The following is a 24,466-nucleotide window of genomic DNA, read 5'->3' on the forward strand; positions in this document are numbered from 1 at the left end:
ACTTTCACCACAAGGCACCATTCTGTGCATACTTGCAACAATTGTGATAAGGGTCTGTAACATAAAGGCACTGTCCTCTGAGGCAAGATTACAGGCTCAGCCACCATGGCTAGGCCATGATTTTAAATCCATTTCAAGGAAGCAAGGCTTTTATTACAACGGATCGCGCTGCTAGGGCCGATGCTCTTTCCTTGTGTATCTCAGAGGGGCAGATTTGAAACTCTCAAATACACATTCACAATTGTAGCCTGAACAGTGTCTGCAGACAGCCTTCCCTGCTTTCTAAAATAGAAACTTTTAAAAGTTGCAAGTTGAGCTGAACGGAAGTCTGTTTGACTTTGCTGACTCATCTGAAAAGCACTGTAATTTGACAAACGTAAGATGCTAACTCTTGTCCATACAGACAAGAAATAAAACAAGTAATTCCTTACAATGCGATGTTGTGTTGCTCATTAAATCTCTTTTGCTACGATCGTACTCATTATTTAGCAACAATTACTTCTTCAGATACATATGCCATGTAAATCTTTGCTGCACTCGATAGGTTTCAGACCTCTTTGTTTGGACTCCATTTTGCAAGACCTGTAAAATAAACATATCCACCTGGCCACTTGGACCTCTGTTAGATACTCTAATTGGATTAAAGCTATCCACTACTTAACAGTAGCCGATCACTACATCTTCCCTACAGTGCCACCAGTGTGGCTTGTGAGGGTGTGTAGTGGTGCTATCAAAGCTGAAATACAACAAAACCTTTAAAATAAACTAACTTACCACACTCTTTGGACAAGCCTCTGATGTGAAAACATTGTCAAGCGGACTCCTTCCCTCAGGGGCGATAGAGCTGCTACATCCTAATGGCATACCAGTGCAATTGCTAAATTTGAGATCTGTCTGGAATAAAAGTACTATTTGTGGATTTATTAAGCTCATCTTTGTTGAACAAAACGTGTCCCGGTGAGAAAACTAAACGCTTACATTAATCAATGTGCTACCAAAAATGTGAGTACAAATATATCAATGCCTTAGAACATGGAACCACAGCCATATGTCCATAGACATAAACATCATTCAATGACTGTTCTGTCCTCCATGTGGGAAGATGCTACGGATAATAAGCAGGATTGTCTGTCCGCATGCTTATCTATTCCTCCAAATGTTACTGAAGAAATGCCCATGTGAAAGTGCTTCTTTTGAATAATTGTTCTCCCATAATTTTAATGGACTTGAACATTCATCAGCTTTTGATACCCCTACCACCCATCCGTGCTACCAACAATACATGCCTTCTCCAGGCAACCTACCTTTTCCCAGAACGTGTCTGTTCTCAGTCCCTGCCAGCCACAGCATGATTAGAGCTGGGCTTTCCATGCCTTTATACTGGATTTAGCTTTCTTTAGCAGTGTTACACAAGTACTTCCGGGGTGTGGACGTGCACCCCTTAGCCCGTTTGCCCTGGAATTCTTCTTCTGACACTGCAAGCACAGTCTTGCTGCAAAGCTGATAAACCTGCAAAATGCAACACCCAGTCCTTGAATAGAGGTGGAGTGTGGTATTGTTTGAGTTTATCAAGCATACAGTAAAAATCAAAGAAAATTCCCTCTTGCCTCTTAAGATGCTCAGTCCCCTGATCTATGTAAAACAAGCATTAGCATAGTCAATAGGTCTCGCTTTTGGGAACTTATAAGTGTTTACCCATGCAACAGTTAATGTTGTTGCACCAAGGATATTGTGCTGCATAACTAAATACTTCTAAGGTCCCAAAAGCGAGACCTATTGGCTATGCCAATGCTTGTTTACTTTCTGCCCCAGTTGGACAGTGAGGACAGCAGCTGCAGGATTCTGGTTCGTTTAATCAGGTGAGACAACTCATTTTTACAACTATCTCTATGTAAAAGATTGTGTGGGTGTACTTTAAGATTTGTAAGAGTACTGGATTAATTTTTAATGTACTTAATCATCCTGCACAGCCGTAACTGCAATGACTGATGGAGGGTTGGTAGGTGTTATTATTGGGCATACCTCTTGACGAATGTGTGACTACAGAAGGTGCTCCCATGCACCCATGCTAAGGTGTCTAATCTCCCCTTAGTTAGACTATATACCTAGGGCCTCATTTACAGGAAAATGACACAGTGCGACACCGCAAGCCATTTTGCTGAGCCGTGCTGCATTATTTTCAAAGCACAGGGATGCGTCATAATAACAACAGTACGATGCAACTCTGTGGTTCCCCTGCACTGGCGCACAGTTGGCTGCCATGCGCCAACGCAGGCAGCCTTTCACCATAGTGGAAGAGTGCCTGCGTTGCAGCGATGATTGTTTTTGTGCAGGCAGGGACACCTGCCTGCACAAAAATACTCATTGATGTTGTTTTCCTCTTTCTGTGTGTGCTGCAGAATGCAGCACGCTTAGAAAGAGGAAACAATTAAGAGAATTAAAAGTATTTCTTCTTGTTGCGCCTCCTAACGCCTCTTCTGATGCATTCCCAGGTTTACAAAATGTTGTAAATCTGGGAATGCTTCAGAATCCATGGGTGCCTTGTGGGAACACCCATGGCAATCCCCTTTCACGCAAAGTGGTGCGAGAAAAGGGGCCTTATTTACAAGTCCATGAAAAACCACGCAGGGTGGCTTTGCGTGGTCTTATATATATGAGCCAGCACACTGCGCTGCTAGTGCATCAAAAAAAGTGATGAAAAAACGCCACAAGGAGTTTACAAATAATCCCCCGACTATCGAGGAGGTGGAAAATTCCTTTTCCTACGAGTTGATGTAAAATGTAGACCCAGGTAGACCCATTTTGCTTTGTCGAAAGCGTTTGACCTATCATTGCACTTGACGTACTGAAACATGTTTTCATTACTAAGGATGAGTAGGCCATTAAATCCGAATTATTCAAATTCGTCTTTTTAATTTTAACCATATCCATTAATAAAGGTATTTCCTTCGGGTTTACCTCAAAATATGTTTATATTAACCTGGATTGCACCATTTTCCAGTATTCCTTATCAAAAACTCCCTTGTATTGATTTTGAGTCCACCCTCACAGCATCATCTTATCAGGGTGGGAAAAGGTTGCCATGATGAAGCATGCCACAAAAGTGTGGGTGAGGCCTGCTCGTCCATTATATGCAATATAGCTCAGGTTCCCAGGTCATTGCTGCACTGTTGAATAATTCTGTGCACCATCACATTTTTGTTGCTTCATGTTAATGTTTATTGTGTCAACTAAGTATTTTAGTAGGTGTTGTCGCAAGTGTTTGTTGCTTTAGTGTAAGTAGTGTATGGGGTTGAGTAGTGAGTTATTTTTATATATATATTGTGCTACATTAGAAGGTTTTGCATTTTATATGTAAAGTTTGTTTTGTATTTTTAGGTTTTGAGTATTTTAGTATAGAGCTGAGACTATTTTATCGTTTTCCCGAGAGCATCCTTGAAAGCCTTTTTTTAGATGTGCATTCATTTTTTGTTTTTGGTTATGTTTTTAAGGAAATGTGTTGTATTAACAATGTCCAATATTTTTTTCATTTACCCTCCATTTTTCAGTTTGCTTGGCTTTTTTCAATCTGATTTTTCTTGTTTATAAGGGTAGTGATGCATGTTGCCATGATGCATGTATTGAGGCCTTGTTTACCATGCATAGCTCAGTAGGGGCAGGGGATTAATACTCCAAACCTGGTCGCACTAAGTTGATTTCAGCTGAAAAGTGTACAAAGTGTTGGAGCTGCCTGGAAAACACTCTATGCAACAAGACCTCGATGACAAACTACTTTTCCCAGTTCCTGAACAATCACATTCTTTGAGGTCAGCGGCAATCGTCTTGGATTATTGGCTATATCTTTCCTCATGTTTTACAACACCCTTAATAGACAATTGTGTATTATTCTTGCTTAAGTGTTTTTAGGCGGATTGGAGCAATGACTTGGAGCATTGCCAAACACTTTAGGATTGTAGTGACCACAAGAAGGCTAGTTCAGGTTCCTCACAGCAGAGTGAGGGGTGGTCCAGGGAGATACAGACAGGTCTCACAGTAAGGTAGGAGGAAAGGGTTCCTATGCCCCTTCTGAGAAAGAGGGAGGGTGGGTGGTGGCCTAGGGATCCCCATCTCCAACCCTGTTGCTTTGAGTATTACCCGTCAGGGCACACGCAGAGGTTTCACAAGTGAGAAACCACCCACTTGTGAAACCTTTACAGGGGGAAGCATTCCCCATGGACAGGTGGTAGACCATGCCCTAATCTTCCTTAGCTTTGAGATAGATTCAGAGTGTGAGCTTGTGATCCCTGAGGATGGAAGTCGTCACTTCCACCAGGTCAAAGTGAATGGGATCCCTGTCACTGCTTTCAGGGACTCCGGGGCTAGCCAGATCATTGTAGTGGAAAGGCTAGTTTCCCTAGAGCAGTACACCAGCCAAATGTGTAGGGTAACCCAGACCCAGGGGCAGGTCTTTTTCTGCCCTATGGCTCTGGTATCCCTGGAATAGGGTGGGGAGATGTCCCAGAGGAGTTGCCCATTGACTGCATTCTGGGAAAGGAGTTACCACCGGTGTTAGAAGAGATGGGATGGGTGACTGCCCAGGGGGCTCTGAAATCTCAGGTTTCTGGGGATACCACTCTCAAACGGAGGGTAATGATGTCCAGATGGAGGGTAAGAGGGAAAAAGCCTAACTCATGACCCCTGTTCAGCTTCACTGTACAGACCGTGGGCTGGAGAACCAGTCTCAGGCTACCATCCTTGGACTGGTGGGAGGGAGAGTAGAAGAAGGGTGTCTAACACCCTGAGCTGTTGCCCCCACCTCACTCTGAGAAACCTAAGAGGTCAGAGAACCTTGAATAGCCTGGACAACTGTCAGTGGCCTCTTTTAGTTACTGTGGTTATGGGCAGAGTTTTCCTTGGGTTGGTTACAGAAGTCTAATCCAAGGTGTGGAACGGGCCATATCACTTTGTTGACCATGTTGATACTATTTGCCTACTGGCCTGCATCTGTGAGCAAGTTACAGTCAAGTGTTTCACAAATGGGGTTCAGAGGTGAGGAGAAGGGCTCCACATGGGTTGGTGTTGTAATGTGATTTCTCATCTTCTTTCTTTCATTGACACCTCTCCCACTGTTCAGCCTGGTTTAGTGTAGAAGGTGTGATGATGACATGAATGCATGGGTTGCTTGGAGATCTGGTGTGTGTCAGTTGAAAATTGTAGGCTGAGCAGCAGGGAGGCTGCTCCTGGTGGGGCTACATTATACCAACTTACCATATTATCTACCATTATACATCTTGTGTAACTGGAACTTATAAAGCATCATCTTTGGAACTTTCTACTTGGCTACTTGTGGACTCCTTTACTTCAACATTTTAGCGATGAGGATGGGATGTCCATTAAACAGTGGAGATTATAGACAGAGCAATCCAACTTAGTTCAGGAGGGCATAGAATTGGCAAGGGCCTCTGAGGTAGAGGGCCGTTGTCCATATTCTAGCACCTAAGCAGGGAACCCCATCAAAGAATTGATTAGTCTCCCCTGGCTTTTAGCTGGAGGGGGTCATGTTGGACTTGGCCCTCTCTGCAGGGTCACCCCTCCCCCCCAAATCACCCTTGCTATTTTACTGAATTTGTTGTTATTGGCCTTAGGACTCTGTGTGCTTTGCCACTGCTAACCAGTGCTAAATTGCTTGTGCTCATTTTCTTCAAAAAAGTTAACTTGGCTTACACCTGATTGGCATATTTAATCTACTTGTAAGTCCCTCGTAACATTGAATACCAAATACCCAAGACTGGTAAATTAAATGCTACTAGTGGACCTGCAGCACTTTATGTGTCACCAACTTAAGTAGCCCCTTAAAACATGTCTCATGTCTGCCATTGCAGCCTGTATGCCGTTTTATACTGCCAATTTGGTTTGACAAAAATAACCCCTTTGCCTAGCCTAAAATTCCCTTTTTTTTAATACATATGTCACTCCTAAGGTAGGTCCTAAAGTGCTCGATTCTTAATGTCAAATAATTTATTACATTTTACTCTATTTTTCTGAATTGGTGTAGGATTTTTCTTGTGTCGTATTTTTACTTTATTACAGTTTGAATGCTGCATACATACTTTACGTTACAACAAACAAATGATGGACGGAATGCTGACAATGCAGACATTCTCCCCCAGTCAAAAGATCTGGGTTAAATCTATTGTTCCTTTGCCCACTATGCCACCCCAGTTTAGACATGGCCATATGCAAATCAGTCTTGACCCTGTGCCTCATGGGAACAGTCCAGTCCGAACTGCCAAGCCATGTCTTCCCTGGACCGGAATCAAGCATCCTAGGACCGGTTTCTGGCTATCAGCCGTCATCAGCCAGGATAGCTTGACTCCTGTGGCGTAGTGAGCACGGGTCCCACGTCTGGGAATACCCCTCCCACTTAGGGCGAAAAGCGTTACAACAAACAAATGATGGACGGAATGCTGACAATGCAGACATTCTCCCCCAGTCAAGAGATCTGGGTTAAATCCATTGTTCTTTTGCCCACTATGCCACCCCAGTTTAGACATGGCCATATGCAAATCAGTCTTGACCCTGTGCCTCATGGGAACAGTCCAGCCCGAACTGCCAAGCCATGTCTTCCCTGGACCGGAATCAAGCATCCTAGGACCGGTTTCTGGCTATCAGCCGTCATCAGCCAGAATAGCTTGACTCCAGTGGCGTAGTGAGCACGGGTCCCACGTCTGGGAATACCCATCCCACTTAGGGCGAAAAGCGTTACAACAAACAAATGATGGACGGAATGCTGACAATGCAGACATTCTCCCCCAGTCAAGAGATCTGGGTTAAATCCATTGTTCTTTTGCCCACTATGCCACCCCAGTTTAGACATGGCCATATGCAAATCAGTCTTGACCCTGTGCCTCATGGGAACAGTCCAGCCCGAACTGCCAAGCCATGTCTTCCCTGGACCGGAATCAAGCATCCTAGGACCGGTTTCTGGCTATCAGCCGTCATCAGCCAGGATAGCTTGACTCCAGTGGCGTAGTGAGCACGGGTCCCACGTCTGGGAATTCCCATCCCACTTAGGGCGAAAAGCGTTACAACAAACAAATGATGGACGGAATGCTGACAATGCAGACATTCTCCCCCAGTCAAGAGATCTGGGTTAAATCCATTGTTCTTTTGCCCACTATGCCACCCCAGTTTAGACATGGCCATATGCAAATCAGTCTTGACCCTGTGCCTCATGGGAACAGTCCAGCCCAAACTGCCAAGCCATGTCTTCCCTGGACCGGAATCAAGCATCCTAGGACCGGTTTCTGGCTATCAGCCGTCATCAGCCAGGATAGCTTGACTCCAGTGGCGTAGTGAGCACGGGTCCCACGTCTGGGAATACCCATCCCACTTAGGGCGAAAAGCGTTACAACAAACAAATGATGGACGGAATGCTGACAATGCAGACATTCTCCCCCAGTCAAGAGATCTGGGTTAAATCCATTGTTCTTTTGCCCACTATGCCACCCCAGTTTAGACATGGCCATATGCAAATCAGTCTTGACCCTGTGCCTCATGGGAACAGTCCAGCCCGAACTGCCAAGCCATGTCTTCCCTGGACCGGAATCAAGCATCCTAGGACCGGTTTCTGGCTATCAGCCGTCATCAGCCAGGATAGCTTGACTCCAGTGGCGTAGTGAGCACGGGTCCCACGTCTGGCATGGTGAGCAAAAAAACGATGGATTTAGGCCCAGATCTCTGTACTGGGGTGAATGTATGACATTGTTCTGCATTCTGTCCATCAATTGTTGTTTTTGCATTTGTCACCCCGAGTGGGAAGGGTATGCTCAGAGGTGAGTCCCTTGCTCTCCATGCCACTGAAATCAAGCTATCCTGGCTGATGAGGGCTGAAAGCCCGAAACCGGTCCTAGGATGCTTGTTTCCAGTCCAGGGAGGACCTGGCTTGGCAGTTCGGGCTGGACTGTTCCCATGGGGCACAGGGTCAAGACTGATTTGCATATGGCTGGGTTCAAACTGGAATGGCATGGTGAGCAACAAAAACGATGGATTTAGGCCCAGATCTCTGTACTGGGGTGAATGTATGACATTGTTCTGCATTCTGTCCATCAATTGTTGTTTTTGCATTTGTCACCCCGAGTGGGAAGGGTATGCTCAGACGTGAGTCCCTTGCTCTCCATGCCACTGGAATCAAGCTATCCTGGCTGATGAGGGCTGAAAGCCCGAAACCGGTCCTAGGATGCTTGTTTCCAGTCCAGGGAGGACCTGGCTTGGCAGTTCGGGCTGGACTGTTCCCATGGGGCACAGGGTCAAGACTGATTTGCATATGGCTGGGTTCAAACTGGAATGGCATGGTGAGCAAAAAAACGATGGATTTAGGCCCAGATCTCTGTACTGGGGTGAATGTATGACATTGTTCTGCATTCTGTCCATCAATTGTTGTTTTTGCATTTGTCACCCTGAGTGGGAAGGGTATGCTCAGACGTGAGTCCCTTGCTCTCCATGCCACTGGAATCAAGCTATCCTGGCTGATGAGGGCTGAAAGCCCGAAACCGGTCCTAGGATGCTTGTTTCCAGTCCAGGGAGGACCTGGCTTGGCAGTTCGGGCTGGACTGTTCCCATGGGGCACAGGGTCAAGACTGATTTGCATATGGCTGGGTTCAAACTGGAATGGCATGGTGAGCAAAAAAACGATGGATTTAGGCCCAGATCTCTGTACTGGGGTGAATGTATGACATTGTTCTGCATTCTGTCCATCAATTGTCGTTTTTGCATTTGTCACCCCGAGTGGGAAGGGTATGCTCAGACGTGAGTCCCTTGCTCTCCATGCCACTGGAATCAAGCTATCCTGGCTGATGAGGGCTGAAAGCCCGAAACCGGTCCTAGGATGCTTGTTTCCAGTCCAGGGAGGACCTGGCTTGGCAGTTTGGGCTGGACTGTTCCCATGGGGCACAGGGTCAAGACTGATTTGCATATGGCTGGGTTCAAACTGGAATGGCATGGTGAGCAAAAAAACGATGGATTTAGGCCCAGATCTCTGTACTGGGGTGAATGTATGACATTGTTCTGCATTCTGTCCATCAATTGTTGTTTTTGCATTTGTCACCCCGAGTGGGAAGGGTATGCTCAGACGTGAGTCCCTTGCTCTCCATGCCACTGGAATCAAGCTATCCTGGCTGATGAGGGCTGAAAGCCCGAAACCGGTCCTAGGATGCTTGTTTCCAGTCCAGGGAGGACCTGGCTTGGCAGTTCGGGCTGGACTGTTCCCATGGGGCACAGGGTCAAGACAGATTTGCATATGGCTGGGTTCAAACTGGAATGGCATGGTGAGCAAAAAAACGATGGATTTAGGCCCAGATCTCTGTACTGGGGTGAATGTATGACATTGTTCTGCATTCTGTCCATCAATTGTTGTTTTTGCATTTGTCACCCCGAGTGGGAAGGGTATGCTCAGACGTGAGTCCCTTGCTCTCCATGCCACTGGAATCAAGCTATCCTGGCTGATGAGGGCTGAGAGCCCGAAACCGGTCCTAGGATGCTTGTTTCCAGTCCAGGGAGGACCTGGCTTGGCAGTTCGGGCTGGACTGTTCCCATGGGGCACAGGGTCAAGACTGATTTGCATATGGCTGGGTTCAAACTGGAATGGCATGGTGAGCAAAAAAACGATGGATTTAGGCCCAGATCTCTGTACTGGGGTGAATGTATGACATTGTTCTTCATTCTGTCCATCAATTGTTGTTTTTGCATTTGTCACCCCGAGTGGGAAGGGTATGCTCAGACGTGAGTCCCTTGCTCTCCATGCCACTGGAATCAAGCTATCCTGGCTGATGAGGGCTGAAAGCCCGAAACCGGTCCTAGGATGCTTGTTTCCAGTCCAGGGAGGACCTGGCTTGGCAGTTCGGGCTGGACTGTTCCCATGGGGCACAGGGTCAAGACTGATTTGCATATGGCTGGGTTCAAACTGGAATGGCATGGTGAGCAAAAAAACGATGGATTTAGGCCCAGATCTCTGTACTGGGGTGAATGTATGACATTGTTCTGCATTCTGTCCATCAATTGTTGTTTTTGCATTTGTCACCCCGAGTGGGAAGGGTATGCTCAGACGTGAGTCCCTTGCTCTCCATGCCACTGGAATCAAGCTATCCTGGCTGATGAGGGCTGAAAGCCCGAAACCGGTCCTAGGATGCTTGTTTCCAGTCCAGGGAGGACCTGGCTTGGCAGTTCGGGCTGGACTGTTCCCATGGGGCACAGGGTCAAGACTGATTTGCATATGGCTGCGTTCAAACTGGAATGGCATGGTGAGCAAAAAAACGATGGATTTAGGCCCAGATCTCTGTACTGGGGTGAATGTATGACATTGTTCTGCATTCTGTCCATCAATTGTTGTTTTTGCATTTGTCACCCTGAGTGGGAAGGGTATGCTCAGACGTGAGTCCCTTCCCCTCCATGCCACTGGAATCAAGCTATCCTGGCTGATGAGGGCTGAAAGCCCGAAACCGGTCCTAGGATGCTTGTTTCCAGTCCAGGGAGGACCTGGCTTGGCAGTTCGGGCTGGACTGTTCCCATGGGGCACAGGGTCAAGACTGATTTGCATATGGCTGGGTTCAAACTGGAATGGCATGGTGAGCAAAAAAACGATGGATTTAGGCCCAGATCTCTGTGCTGGGGTGAATGTATGACATTGTTCTGCATTCTGTCCATCAATTGTTGTTTTTGCATACATACATTGCCCCTAAGTTAAACCTGACTGCTTTTGTGCAAAGCTATAAGCGGATTAAGCACATGTTATTTTAGTGACTTTTTGTGGTTCATGCTGACAGGGATTGTAGCTGTTGCTTGAGAAGGGCTCACACCCTCCTCAACCATCAAACGAATGTCTCACAATTCTCTTGTCAGGATATTGTTGTACCCAATATGTATAAATGATTATACTTGGGGTACCAAGGGGCAGATTTACAAGCCCCCTGAGCCACCAGTGTGTCACTTTTTGTGACCTATTGGTTGCGCATGTTACTGCTCCATAGGAAGGACAGGAAAAGCCACCCTGCGTGGCTTTTCCTGTCCTTGTAAATATTGCCGTTTTAAACACAGCTCTTTGCGTGAAAGGGGCATTCCATGGGTGTTGCTGTGGGTGTTCCTAAGCAACACCCATGGAACCGTACACATTTCCAGATTTACGAGGAATCTTAAATCTGGAAATGCGTCTGAATGCTACGCCACCCTATGTGTAGCGTAGCGAGGCGCAACAAGGAGACATGTTTTCACTTCTCCTTGTTTTTCCTCTTTCAATGCATACTGCATTCTACAGTACGCATTGAAATGGGAAAATGCCTGTAATGATTGGTTTTGTGCAGGAAGGTGCCACTTCCAGCACAAAAACAATCTCCCCATGAAGCAGGCATCCTTGCCTGCGCTGCCGCATGGCAGAGGTTTGTGCGCCAGCGCAGTGGAGAGCACAGGAATGCGACATATTATTGTAAATATGTTGCATTCCTGTGCTTCGGAAGTGCCGCAGTGTGGCGCAGCCAAAGGGCGTGCGTTGCCCCGCTGCGGCACTTTCTTGTAAATCTGCCTCCAAGAGTTCTTAGCAAGAGATATATGAATTTCAATGTTAGGAACCATAAAATAATAGTGCTTACCTTTCCAGTGACACTAGTCAAATACAAACTAATGTTATTTCCGGCAGAGAGTGCATAGTTATAAATCGTGAGGTATTTATCTCAAGTGTTGATGAACAAGCATAAGACTGCTCATCTCATGTATACTTTTGTTTCAGCAATAGCAAGTTTCACATTGGAACACGTTGAGATTTTTTGCATAGTGCACACATCGCAGATGCAAAGCCTCACACCAAGTGGGATCCATAATCAGTGCATACTGCTGACCTCTTCTCCCGTAAAAGACCCGCACAGCCATGAAGTTTGGAGGAGCACATCCCCTCACTTGTATAGTACATGCAGGTGAGTGCAGTTCACAGATCATGAAAATGCCCCCAAGGGCCAACATTTCAGTGGTAGGGTTGCAGGTTTATCTAGGTGATTCCTGTGAAATTCTTTCAGTAAGCATAGAGCATGAAGCTCGGTGGCTGACTCCAATGATTGTTCATCAGGATCATATCCCTTCCAGCCTACTAAATATTCCAATTGTTTTCTAGCAATGCAGGCATCTAAAATCTTTTTTTTTTCAATGAATTACTGCAATCATTTGAACACGCAGCTGGTTTGAAGCACATACTGTCTTTGTTAACAAGTATTCAGGAAACACAGGATGAATACTCATACACTTTGTTCATTTTAAACACACCATTACAGAATTCAGAACTTGTTCAATGTTACATGGAGCAACATATTTTGGTTGCAACATGGAACCCTTCGTTAACATCAAATTCTTTGTAAGTAAGCAGACTTTACCTACCATACTAGGCTCTGAAATTATGTTTCTGTCACCACATAACTTGTAGCTAGTCTTGGCATTTTCTAAGACCTCTTGTGCAATCTTTTGAATTATCTGATGTTCAGTCATAAGTTCCTGCACTGAAGGAATTGATGTAGGTAGATGTAACCTAATTGCAATATTCTAGGCTTATGTACATGCATACAAAGGAAAGGTGACATTCCTATTGCAGAATATTCAGTATTGTTTTAGGTTATTTCTGCTAACTAATTCTTTTTACAGGAATGCTCCTCTTGAAATCATGTTTGAGACCTCCTATTAATTTAAATACCACACTTTGATTCAATTGTTTTGTCGGGTGATGTTACTGTCTGTTGACGATGCTAAGCAGAAAGAAAAACTTTGATGTCTAGTGTAGTACATATTTAGTATTACTGCTCATAGAATGCTTCTGTGTTCTTTATTCCATGTTTGCCTGCAATCTCGGATTCTGTTCCACGGCAGTTGTGAGTTGCTTCTGCGGTGGAGAGTCCGCTCTTGTCGCTTCCCTTGATCTTCCAATAAAGATCTTCAAACCTATCTTGGTTGTACCACCTGTTTATCTACAACAATTTTGGCGACGATTTGGCGACTTCGACAACCCTACGTTCAACAGCACACCGTTGTGAAACCCAACGACAAGAGCGGAGGATGAAGTAATTTTCCCACCCATTTCAACTTTTGTCGGACTTTATCTCCAGTGCATACAGTTTCAGAATAAAGGCCAGCGCATCCTGTTTCAGGGCAAAGGTGAGATTTATCGCGCTAAGAATAACATTGCCTAGGCGTACCCTTAACCCTGCTGAAAACGAAGCCGCTGCGAATACTGTGGTCTACATTTGCCTTTCAATGAACTGTCTGCTTTAAGGAAGTAGAACTTGCTGCGAATTATTTGTCTACATGTAACTTTCAATTTTACTGAAGATAAAGTCCCGGTAATCCTTGTGTATCACTTGCACAGAACATAAGTGTCTTAGGTGCACTAAACGTAAGTGTCATCGGTGATACACACGCCTTTTGATTGGAAATTTGACTGTTTGGTCGCGTTTTATTTTCCAACTCCTCGGCGATATACACGCCCGAAGTGTATCACACGCACCATAACATAGAATTCAGGCATACACACGCCATAGTATCTGTTCAGTTGTTCGCTATAGTTTCCTTAGTCTTTTACATTGCTTCCAAATCTCTTTGCCAAGAGATATTATTTTTCCAAGTCTGGTTGTTCAAAGCATTCATCTTTTCACTTACACTGTTGCTGTGCTTTGTTTATGCCATGTCTTCAGAGAATTCCTCTGTAGTCCTTCCCCCAAGCTTTCTTCCCCTTCCTGGCCAGCCAAGTATTTCCTGGGAAGATTGGTTCCCAAAGTTTGACAACTATCTTGACGCGTTAGATGCCCAAGAGTATTCAGCCAAGAGAAAGAAGGCTTTACTCTTAGGTTCTCTAGGCAAAGAAGGTCAACGTGTCTTTCGCTTTCTACCCCAAGCCCTGCAAGCCAATGGCCAACCCCTTCCTGATGAATATAAAGAAGCAATTTGTCGCTTGGAAGTTAGATACTCTAAAGAAGAGAACTTAGTCATGAACAGATACAAATTCTATACTAAAAGTCAAAAGTCTGGTGAGTCAATCGACGATTTTGTTGCAAGACTTAGAGAAATTTCTGTTAAGTGCAAGTTCGGGAACTTGACGGAAGAACTTATCAGAGACCAACTCATAGTCCAGTGTAATAATAAGAAGATTCAAGAACGCCTCTGGGCAGCAAAAAACCCTAATCTGCAAAATGCTATAGATATGGCAAAAATTGTTGAAGAATCTGAAGGCTGCATGAAGGAACTAGAAAAAAGGTTGTCTTCAAATGACGTTAATGAAGTTTCGGTCCAAGAGTCTCTGTACCAAGGCCAGAATGTTGATGACCAAAGTGAAATTGCAGCTGTTAAAAACAAGAAGTTAGTTAAGAGAAATCGCCCGTTGAATCCTTCAGTTCCTCAAAAGTCTTCTTTTGCTAAAATGTGTAATAGATGTGGTAGCACTGTACATTCTTCTGATTCAAAATTTTGTTTTGCAGCCAAACAGGAATGTTTAAAGTGTGGCCGCATGGGTCACTTTGCAAGGGTCTGTTATAGTAAACCTCGCTCTACTGTAGCCTATGTACAGAGTTCTCCTCCTTTGGTCGCAGAAAAAGATAAAATATTAGTGGTTGAGTCTGACACTTCTTTTGAACAAGAAGACAAACGCAAGAATAGGCCAAAAGCCTTATTCCAAGTAGATGGTAAAGACATACACCTAATGGTTGATACTAGCTCAAAATACACCTTTATACCTCATGATCTGTTCCAAAATAAATGGGGCACCCGATCCCTCCTTCCTAAAGACATCTCCCCTGGGGGTTACCAAGGTGAGTCTATTGACATTTTAGGTTATTTTATGGCACAAATCACATTTTCCCACAGACACATTCAAGGGAAAGTATATGTCTCCGAGTCAGGACCAGCTATACTTGGTTGGGTTCACCAATATGACCTGGGAATAATAGTCAACCCTCGGGCTACCCCACAAGTCATGATTATTGAAGATAATGATTTAGACAAAATCCTAGCTGATGCTAGCAGTCTATTTAGAGAGGGTCTAGGTCAACTTAAAGGATACTCTCATCGTATTGTTTTTAAAAAAGGTTCAATTCCTGTGCTACTCAAAGTTATGCGAGTCCCTATTGTAGTCAAACAAGAAGTTAAAGGGCTGATTGATGACATGCTAGCAACGGGGGTTGTAGAACCTGTAGAGGCATCGCCATGGATTTCTCCCATTGTCGTCACGAAGAAATCGGATGGCAAGCTCTGCTTCTGTGTGGATTTGAGGTCTTTGAACCAATGTGTACTTGCAGACACCTTTCCTCTTCCAAATATTTCGGAATTAGTCACAACGCTAAAAGGTGCCAAGGTGTTCTCCAAATTAGACCTTAGGAGTGCTTATCATCAAATTAACTTACACAAAGACTCAAAGCACTTGACTGCCTTCATTACACCTTTCGGTACCTTCCAGTTCACACGTCTTCCTTTTGGTCTCAACTCTGCAGCAAGTGTTTTTCAGAGAATGGTGTCCAATATTTTCGAAGGAGTGGGGAACACTATCTACTTCCAAGATGACATTTTGGTCTATGGCCAATCTGTTGAACAACATAACATTGCATAATACAGAAAAGAATTTTGAAAGAAATCAATAATCTCTGTCTGGTATCAACATATGTGGCACACCATGTAATAAAATAATATTTTGGAGAAAGATGTGTGCCAACTCAATTGAAGAGGAGAACCCAGACAATGCAATAAAACGACCAATTGTAGTTGAGTGATCAACAATTACAAGGGTAACTCAGATAATTCTTCATTAAAGTCTATAGACATGATACGCTACAGTCTGGGAACAGGTATTGTTCTCAAAGATCTATGAGTTGATTTGTTTTCTGAATTTCTTTTCAGGACATGACCCAGAAATAGGTTTTCTAGACCATCTGAAGCTAAGGATTTAGGGCCTGATTATGAGTTTGGCAGTTCGGTGAACTGCCAAACCCACAGTGGCAGTGTGGCTCCTGCAGCACTGCCAAGCATATTCTGTGTTTCCAGCCGGCACACTTTTCATGGCAGTGAGTCAGCCATGAAAAGTGTGGCGGTCAGGAAACTGTTGCCCTTGTGCATCGAGTTGCATGCAGGGGGGCACATGTTGTGCCCCCAATCTGTATACACCACTGTTCCTGCATGGCATGGACTGCACCAGTCCATGCCATGCAGGAACTTGCTTTGGCGGTCACACAGCGATGCTGTGCTAAGGCTTCCATATGAGCCTTAGCACCGCACCGCCGTGGGACCGCCAACGCACTGCTCACCAAACCAGGCGAAAACTCCTAATCTAGCAGGCGGTAGGCGGTCAAGTTTGGCGGTGTTGGAGCGGGGTACTGGTGCGGCAGCCCGCTTTCACACCAACAAACTTGTAATCAGGCCCTTAGTCAATATGCCAAACCCAGCATTGCAAGCCCCTTGCAACCCACTGAGAATTACTTGAGTGAAGGGCTTTCTAGATTACGATCTGCCCTGTGGGATTTCACAAGGGTAAATAATGGAACCCAAACCTTCTTTCGTCATGGATAGGGACACTCACGAACACCAGAAAAACAATAATACATGTTCCAAATTGAAAAAATGTTTAAACTCAAAATCCTATCCTACTGCATACAATATGAATAACAACTATTATAAAAACAAACAAGATTGTGGCAGTGATTCTTATCTGGAGGTATAATAGTAAAAAATATTGTGATGGTATCATAAAGATTCTTTACTCCAATATTCCCAACCCCAACTTTCTCCCTGCTAAATAAGCTAAACCTAGCACCAAAATAAGCTTGCTTTGAGTTTTAAAGAGAGTTAACGCCTGCATACTTCTTCTGAACAAAAGAACCAATGTTTAGCAACGAAACAGCAGCTACTATTTTCATCTGCATCTGCAAGTTGGCAGATAAGTCAAGTAAAGGCTGCATGTGCCTTCTTCCCTAGCCCTCCACAATGGTGGTTGATTACATCTCTGTATGACCCTCAGTCTCAAATCCCTGGTAAAAAGTTTCTCTCAAACTTATTATGCTGTGTTCTAGTTTATATATAGTGTCTGAACACTGTTGAATTTTTTCGGAAAAAACTGTTAGTAGTAAAGCCCTGGTGGCCTTCAACTTACAATCTGCAAAATGTTGTCTATTGTTTAAAAACAACATGTGAGAGGTCAATATATCAATTTATATGATGTCTTGCTCATTATTTAAAGCCAATAACTGGAAAAAGACATTCAAACCATACAGATTCATATGACTTTGCAATTAATAATTACATTAATAAATGGTCATTCATAATTAAAATATGCTCCTCAATAAACAATATATCTTATTCAAGAAGGGGGACACCTAATCAATCAATTAATCAGGTTCTTGTAGAGCGCAACTACTAACCTGTTAGGGTCTCAAGGTGCTATGGGGGGGGGGGGTGGAATCTGCACTGCAGTCGAAGAGCCAGGTCTTGAAGTCATTCCTGAATTGAGGCAGTTAATTGGCACCGGCACCTAATTGTCAATACCATACACAAAACAGTCTACCACATTGTGGCTCTGCTCCTCTAATTTAGAGATGAGCAGATCAACGGTTATTTAGGAATACAATAGACATTATATTTGCTAATTACCTGCCTCCACCGCCATTCCTTTAACTTTGGGGACCTGGAATAATCTGAACTGTCACATTTACATGTGACAGAGATGGTTAGTAGTTGTTTTGGCAGCGATGGCAACGGCGATGGGTGATGCAAGCTGCAGTGGCCTCATTGTCAGAGCCCTTGCACTTAATATTTTACAAATTAAGCACTGAGTGACAGTAATTGCCTCAGATATAGAAGCAGGAAGTACCAGGTCTTCGCAGCGAGGTAGGAGAAAGATCTTCCTCCGTATGAGGTCTTGGGACCCCTGGGATGGTGGCCAGGGCCTGTTGGGCGGAGCAGAGATGTCTGGTGGGTGTGTAGAAGGAGAGGCGGTGGTTAAGGTATGCTAGTCTGATGTGGACGGCTGTGCAAACGTGCATGAGGAGCTCGAAGGTGATTCTTTTGTTGATTGGGAGCTGGTGGAGGTCTCTCAAGTAACCGGTGATGTGGCTGCAGGATGGGATATTTAGGAGCATGGGATATTCAGGATGAGTCTGGCGGAGGCGTTCTGGATGTTCTGCTGTTTCGTTAGGAGTTTTTGGATGGTGCAGGCATAGAGTGCGTTGTTGTAGTGGAGTCTGCTGCTGGCGAGTGCATAGTGGGCCTGTTTTCCTGGACTCTGTGGGGATCCACTTGAAAATCTTCCAAAGCAGTCGGAGTGTGCAGAAGTAGGATGAGGCGGCGTGGATTTGGCAGTTAATTGAGAGCCAGGAGTCCAGGATGATGCTGAGGTTTTGTGCGTGGTCTGTCGGTGTGGGGCGTTCAGAGGGCTGCGAACTACCAGGAGTCATCCCAGGCGGTATATATAGCATATATGGTGGATACCCAAGAACCTCATCCTCCTCACCAGAGCACACAGAGCAGCCATTGTGGGAAAAAACAAAGTTTCCATCCCTTTTATAGTTTGCACCTGATTACCTCCTGCTCCTTCCTGATGCTAATTTGAGAATGCAAAAACCTGTTTTTGCAACTGTTTGCAATTAGCAAACAAATAGTACATTATGAAATAAGAAACACAAATTGGTAATTGGTATTCGCAAATTCCAGTAGCAAAAATAGTGAGTCTCTAAGAATCGGTTCACATAGCTATTTTTGCAAATGGAGACATAAACTACTTTGATCATTTCCCCACTTACAATGCCAAAGTCGCTAATGTATTTATGACTGATTACCAAACTGTTAGAAATGGGGGTCTCTAGCTGGCAATGGTTTGCACCGTTGTCCAAGTAGAGACCCTTCTTCCTAGTCAGGGTAAGGGGATACACTTCTAAAATAACCCCTGCTCTCTCCCTTGGTAGCTTGTCATGAACAGAAAGGCTTATTTAAGAGGCAGTGTGTAAAGCATTTGTGCACACATATAGTAATGTATACAGTAAAAACACTACAAATGGACACCACACCAGTTTAGAAAAATAAGTAATCTTTATCTAAACCAAATAAGACCAAAGCGACAAAAATCCACAATACAGTAATAAAAACATGACTTTCAAATGATAGAAATAGTTCTGTTCAAAGCAGATTGTAGATGCAACACTTTTCACACAAAGTACCATGGATGCGTCGCGCACACAAACAAAAAAGGTAGCAGGGAAGGCGATGTGCTGGTTCTTTACATGCAGGGAAGGTGATGTGTCGGTTCCTTGCTTCAGGGGAGGTGATGCGTCTGTTTCTTACTGCTGCGGAGGAGAGGTGATGCTTCGGTTCCTTACTGGAGAGGAGGTGATGCATCGGTTTCTTACTACATGGAAAGGTGATGCGTCTGTTTCTTAATGCGTCCCCCAACGATGCGACAGGCCTTGCGCCGTGATGCGTGGTGATCCGGGACAATGCGTTGGTTCTTGCAGCCGCAAAGCAGGGCTTGCGTCGGAATTGGTGCGGTGATCTCGGACTTTGGAGATTGGTGCACTTGATGTGGCATGCAGCGATTTCCCGAGCCGCAGTAGGCACTGTGTTGGTTTCTTTGGCGATGCGTCGGAAACAGGTACGGATGCGTCATGCTTCTCATCCTTGCGTTACTTTTCCAGCTTCCAAAAGCCAGAACATCCTCCAGAGGCCCAGAACAGCTACAGGCACCTCTTGGCAGGTCAGAACTCCGAGAAAGGAAGTTCAAGGGAGCTGGGGGTGAAGTCTTTGTGTCCCTGAGACTTCAGAACAGGAGGCAAGCTCTTCTTCAAGCCCTTGGAGATCTTCCTCAAGCAGGGGACACAGCACCCAGCAAAGTTCTTTCCCTTTCCTTGGCAGAAAGTAGCCACTGCAGGCCAACCCCTGACAGCAAACTGCACAGGGGCAGTGTTCCTCCTCAGTTTCCACAGCTCTTCTCCTTGGCAAAGTTTCCTCTTGATTGCCAGAAGTGATCTAAAAGTCTGGGGTCTGGGCTCCTCTTTTTATAATACAAAATCCTTTGTTCTCTGTGGCAGAAAAGCTCTTTGCCCAGCCAAAACCAGTTCTGTCCCCTCTGGTGCAGCTTCCTGGCAGGAGGTGGAGATAGCATTGTCTAAGGCAGGCCAGGCCCATTCAGGTGTGAAAGAAATCTCCTCCCCCTACTCTGAATGCCGCCCAGGTCTATTCAGACCAGCTCTGACTCACCCTAGAAAGGCAGGACACACCTCAACCCCCCAAGTGACTGTCTGAACAGAATGCACAAACGCATCCCCTGTCACTCCAAAGCCAGACAGTCATTACACAACCTAGCAGAGGCACACTGGGTGGTTAGGCAAGACAATACCTACTTTCTAAAAGTGGTATTTTCAAACCCAGAATGTAAAATCACCCTCACTAAAAGATGCATTTCAACATTCTGAGTTCAGGCATATTAAACTGTATTTTCCTATATTGTTCTCATGGGCAGATAGGTTTATAAGATGTTAAAGTAAACTCCCCCATTCTATCTTATGGGACAGATATCCTTACAATAGTAAAAAACGAAATTGGCAGTATTTCACTATCAGGACATGCCACACACATCAGGGCATATCCTGCCTTTCACATACACTGCACCCTGCCTACAGGGGTACCTTGGGCCTACGTTAGGGGTGACTAACATGTAAGAAATGGGAAGGTTAGGGCCTGGCAAGTGGGTGCACTTCTCAGGTCGACATGGCAGTACCAAACTGCACACAGACACTGCAGTGGCAGGTCTGAGTTACATTTACAGGCTGCTTATGTGGGTGGCACAACCAGTGCTGCAGGCCCACTAGCAGCATTTGATTTACAAGCCCTGGGCACACACAGTGCACTGTACTAGGGACTGACTAGTAAATCAAATATGCCAATCATGGAATCACCAATCCAGAATAACAATTTAGAGAGAGCACTAACACTTTGGCACTGAACAGCAGTGGCAAAAGTGCCCAAAGCATCTAGACCAGCAAAAACGAAGTCCAACCAAGCAAAATAACAGGAGGCAAAGGCAAAAATACAGGTGAAACCCACGCCAATGATGCCAGGTCTAACACAAACCATAAATGTTTCATACTTCTGGCCCAAATTTCACCTCAGCTACATAGGGGCAGGGCCCTAGCAGACTTTAAATAATGTAGATTTCTATCATTGGTGTATTTCTCTATTATATCTTCAGCTCCCATTAGATAATGTCTTCATTCCTTAAAAGATCTCTTAATTGCCAGAAGTTTGTTGTCCGTAATGGTGTAGTTTATTTCTGCTGGGAATTATTTTTGGCAATAATAAGCCATTGGATTCACCTGTCCTTAGTTTGAGGTGTTCCTACTTGGCATTTTGCGAATATTCTCTGAAGTAAGGTGGAGTTTTCTCTAGCATAGTGTGGGGAATATGAACTTTCTATATTCTATAGTTGTTAGGACAAATGTACCAACCCTTGGTGATTGTGAGCCATCTAGGCAACAAGGTGGCAATGGCATTAATGTAACATTTGTAGACGTTATAGGAATAATGTTGGCTATAGCATAGGATGGCTCTCTGCTTATTTTGTCCATTTTAGGCATTAGGGTATCCCTGTATAACCTTTCCTACTTGGCCTTTTGTGCATATTGTATTGATTATGATGTCTCTTCAGGTAGCATTTTATGCATTATAGGGGCAACCTTACCATATTATGGTAATCCTATTTCTTTGAATTGTGCGTTTTCTAAAATATGATGCAAATTGTGATACGACAGAAAAAGAGACACTAGACTTCACCACTCTCACTCGACACTACCGCTAGGCTCTGATATCTGCATAGTGGGTGTTTACAATCAAAGAGATATCTTTAGTAACTTGCCATTAAAGTACTTCATCTAACTGTAACAGGGAATGAATATCCCCTAGTGATATCTCTGTGTAACCAACTCTCTGTACTATATGGAAGTTGCTTTTCTTGAAACTAAACATACAAAAGATGAGTGTCTTAACTATATTTTAACCAGCACCTCTTACTTTAAGTAGGGCATCTACCTTAAGTGTCATCACTATGCACTCAGACTAGGCTGTGTCCTGCCTCCAAAGAAAGGGTTGCATACCCCCTGTAGTTAGTCTGAAGCCAGGGCTGGGGAGGCAGGATGCCTAAGGACTTCGAAGCGAAACCTCTATAAGCATCACCTCCACTTCAAAGTCACAACCGGATATAAATACTGGCCCCCAGACACCAACTCTTCAGTGCCCCTCCGGACCTGTGAATATTCTGCCAGGAAGAAAGACTGCTGCGCTGCTGAAGGACTGCCACTTTGGTCGACTACTGCCCCGCTGGACTACTGTCTTGCTGTGCTGCTTTCTTGCTGTACTGACCTGCTGCCTTTTTGCCTGGGTGAAAAGGAGTGGACCTGCATCTCTTGAACCCAGAACCCCAGAGTGACTCTAAGAGCTAGTTGGCTGGCTTCCATGCGTTTCAGAGACAGAAGGCTCCAACAACCTTGACCCAGCACCTGGACTTTGCCATCTATTGATCTGCCCTGCCAAGGGGTGCCAGCCCAGTCCTGGACCCTTGGAAGTGGTCCTAAGGTGCTCTGCCAGCCTATGTGGATCCAGCGCATCCAGTGCATCTCCTATACTGCATGGCGCAACCCAGAGCAGAACCGATGCATCACTGCTACTGTGTGGATTGGAACCATCACAAAGACCCCCATTGCATCACAGCCCATTGCTAAATTAGAACCGCAGCTGCGTGACACATCCTCGGTGTAGGCCCTCGCATCCCTTGTTGACAGCAGCCTTGACGCCGATGCCAGACTCCGCATCGCAGCCATGCAGCACTTCGGAACTGAAGAATTGCCCCCACTGCGTGGAGCATCCTTGACTCCAGACTTTGCATTGCAAACTCTGGTATGCGGAACCCTCGACGTAGGATCTCACACCGCAGCTTTGCTGCAGGTCAGAACAATGCTTCGCTTTGACTGTATGACATATCTTCGATGTGGATCCTCACAGTGATGCGCAACCAGGATTTAAGGTACTTTGTTCAGCAGACCTAACTGGGTCCCTGTAGATAGCCTGCGCTGCATTGTGGTCGGCCTGAACTTGTGAGTTTGTCCCGGTCCGGCGCAACCAGATACCCACAGTAGGCACTTTATGACTTATTGCGCTATCTTCGCTAGAATCTTTAAAATTGAATTTCTCCAGTTATACTGATTGGATTATTGTCGTTTTGGTCTTGTTTTAGTTATAAAATCAACTCTATTTATCTAACTATGTAGTGGGCTCCTTTTGTGGTTGGTTTTCATTGTTTTACTGTTTGAAGTGTTGCAAAAACATTTTACACATTGCCTTTAAGTTAAACCTGACTGCTGTGTGCCAAGCTACTCGAGGGCTGAGAGCCGCTTAATTTAGGGTTTGCATTTGACTTCACCCTAAGAAGAATTTTGTTTTCTGCTTGAGAACGGTTCCACTCCCCTCAACCAACAACATGCTCACTTCCTGTTCTATTAAAAGTTCAAAATAGTTCAGAGTTAGTTTTCACCACACAACTCAGCTTTCAGGTTATCTCTGTGTATTACCAATGTACTTCAAATAACTTCAGAGGAAGCAGCTGCTATTTGCAAAGCAAATCCTAGATCCGAGTAGCAAGGTCCTAGCTCCAATAACATTGTATTATGAATGCCTGGAAAACACACCGTGGCCCACATGGGAAATTATACCCAGATATCCAAGATGGATGCCGCATCTTCAAACTGTGTGAGAGTGTATCACCTGCTGGGGAATAAAGCTTGCTGTCTGGGAGCTGTCACATAGTGCATTCTCCACACGCAAAGCCTTACTCGAGGCAGTGCTGACACTCTGCAAGGACCAACAGCCTTTCCTTTCCTAAAACTGATCCATCTTCAGACTTAAGCAGAAACCCTTCTCCCATCCAAGCTTTCTGACAAAAAAATGGTGAGCTTGTTTTGGGGGCCATACTTACAGATATCTTACATGAAAGTGGTAATTTGGGAGAATATGAGTTATTCTAAAAAACTAACAGTGTTTTTGAGGGGAATTATCTTTATTAACATGAAAAATAAAAAAGCTGTTTTTGAGAGCAAAATGTGTGTATATTCAGAGAATGTCACACTGATGTCTGATAAGAAAATGGCTGCTTTTACATTGTCTAATGGTGATATTTGGCTGTGTTGAGTGAAAGCTAATACTGAACACATTTACATCAAGCCAGCGGAAAGTTGCTGTTGTGACACATGGAGATATGTTATCATCTATATCAATAAGATGCTTTGACAATATCATTGCTTCTGCTGTCTGATGCTAAAGCTTGTAAGATGGATGGAACTTTAAGAATATATTGGCTATCGCAGATTGAGATCTGTTTACCTTTTCGTTTTTCAATCTGTTCGCTCCAAGTAGATCAACAGCCACAGAATGATACAGAAAACCAGCT

Source organism: Triturus cristatus, chromosome 4_1 (genome assembly GCF_964204655.1).
Source record: "Triturus cristatus chromosome 4_1, aTriCri1.1, whole genome shotgun sequence".
NCBI classification, from domain to species: Eukaryota; Metazoa; Chordata; class Amphibia; order Caudata; family Salamandridae; genus Triturus; species Triturus cristatus.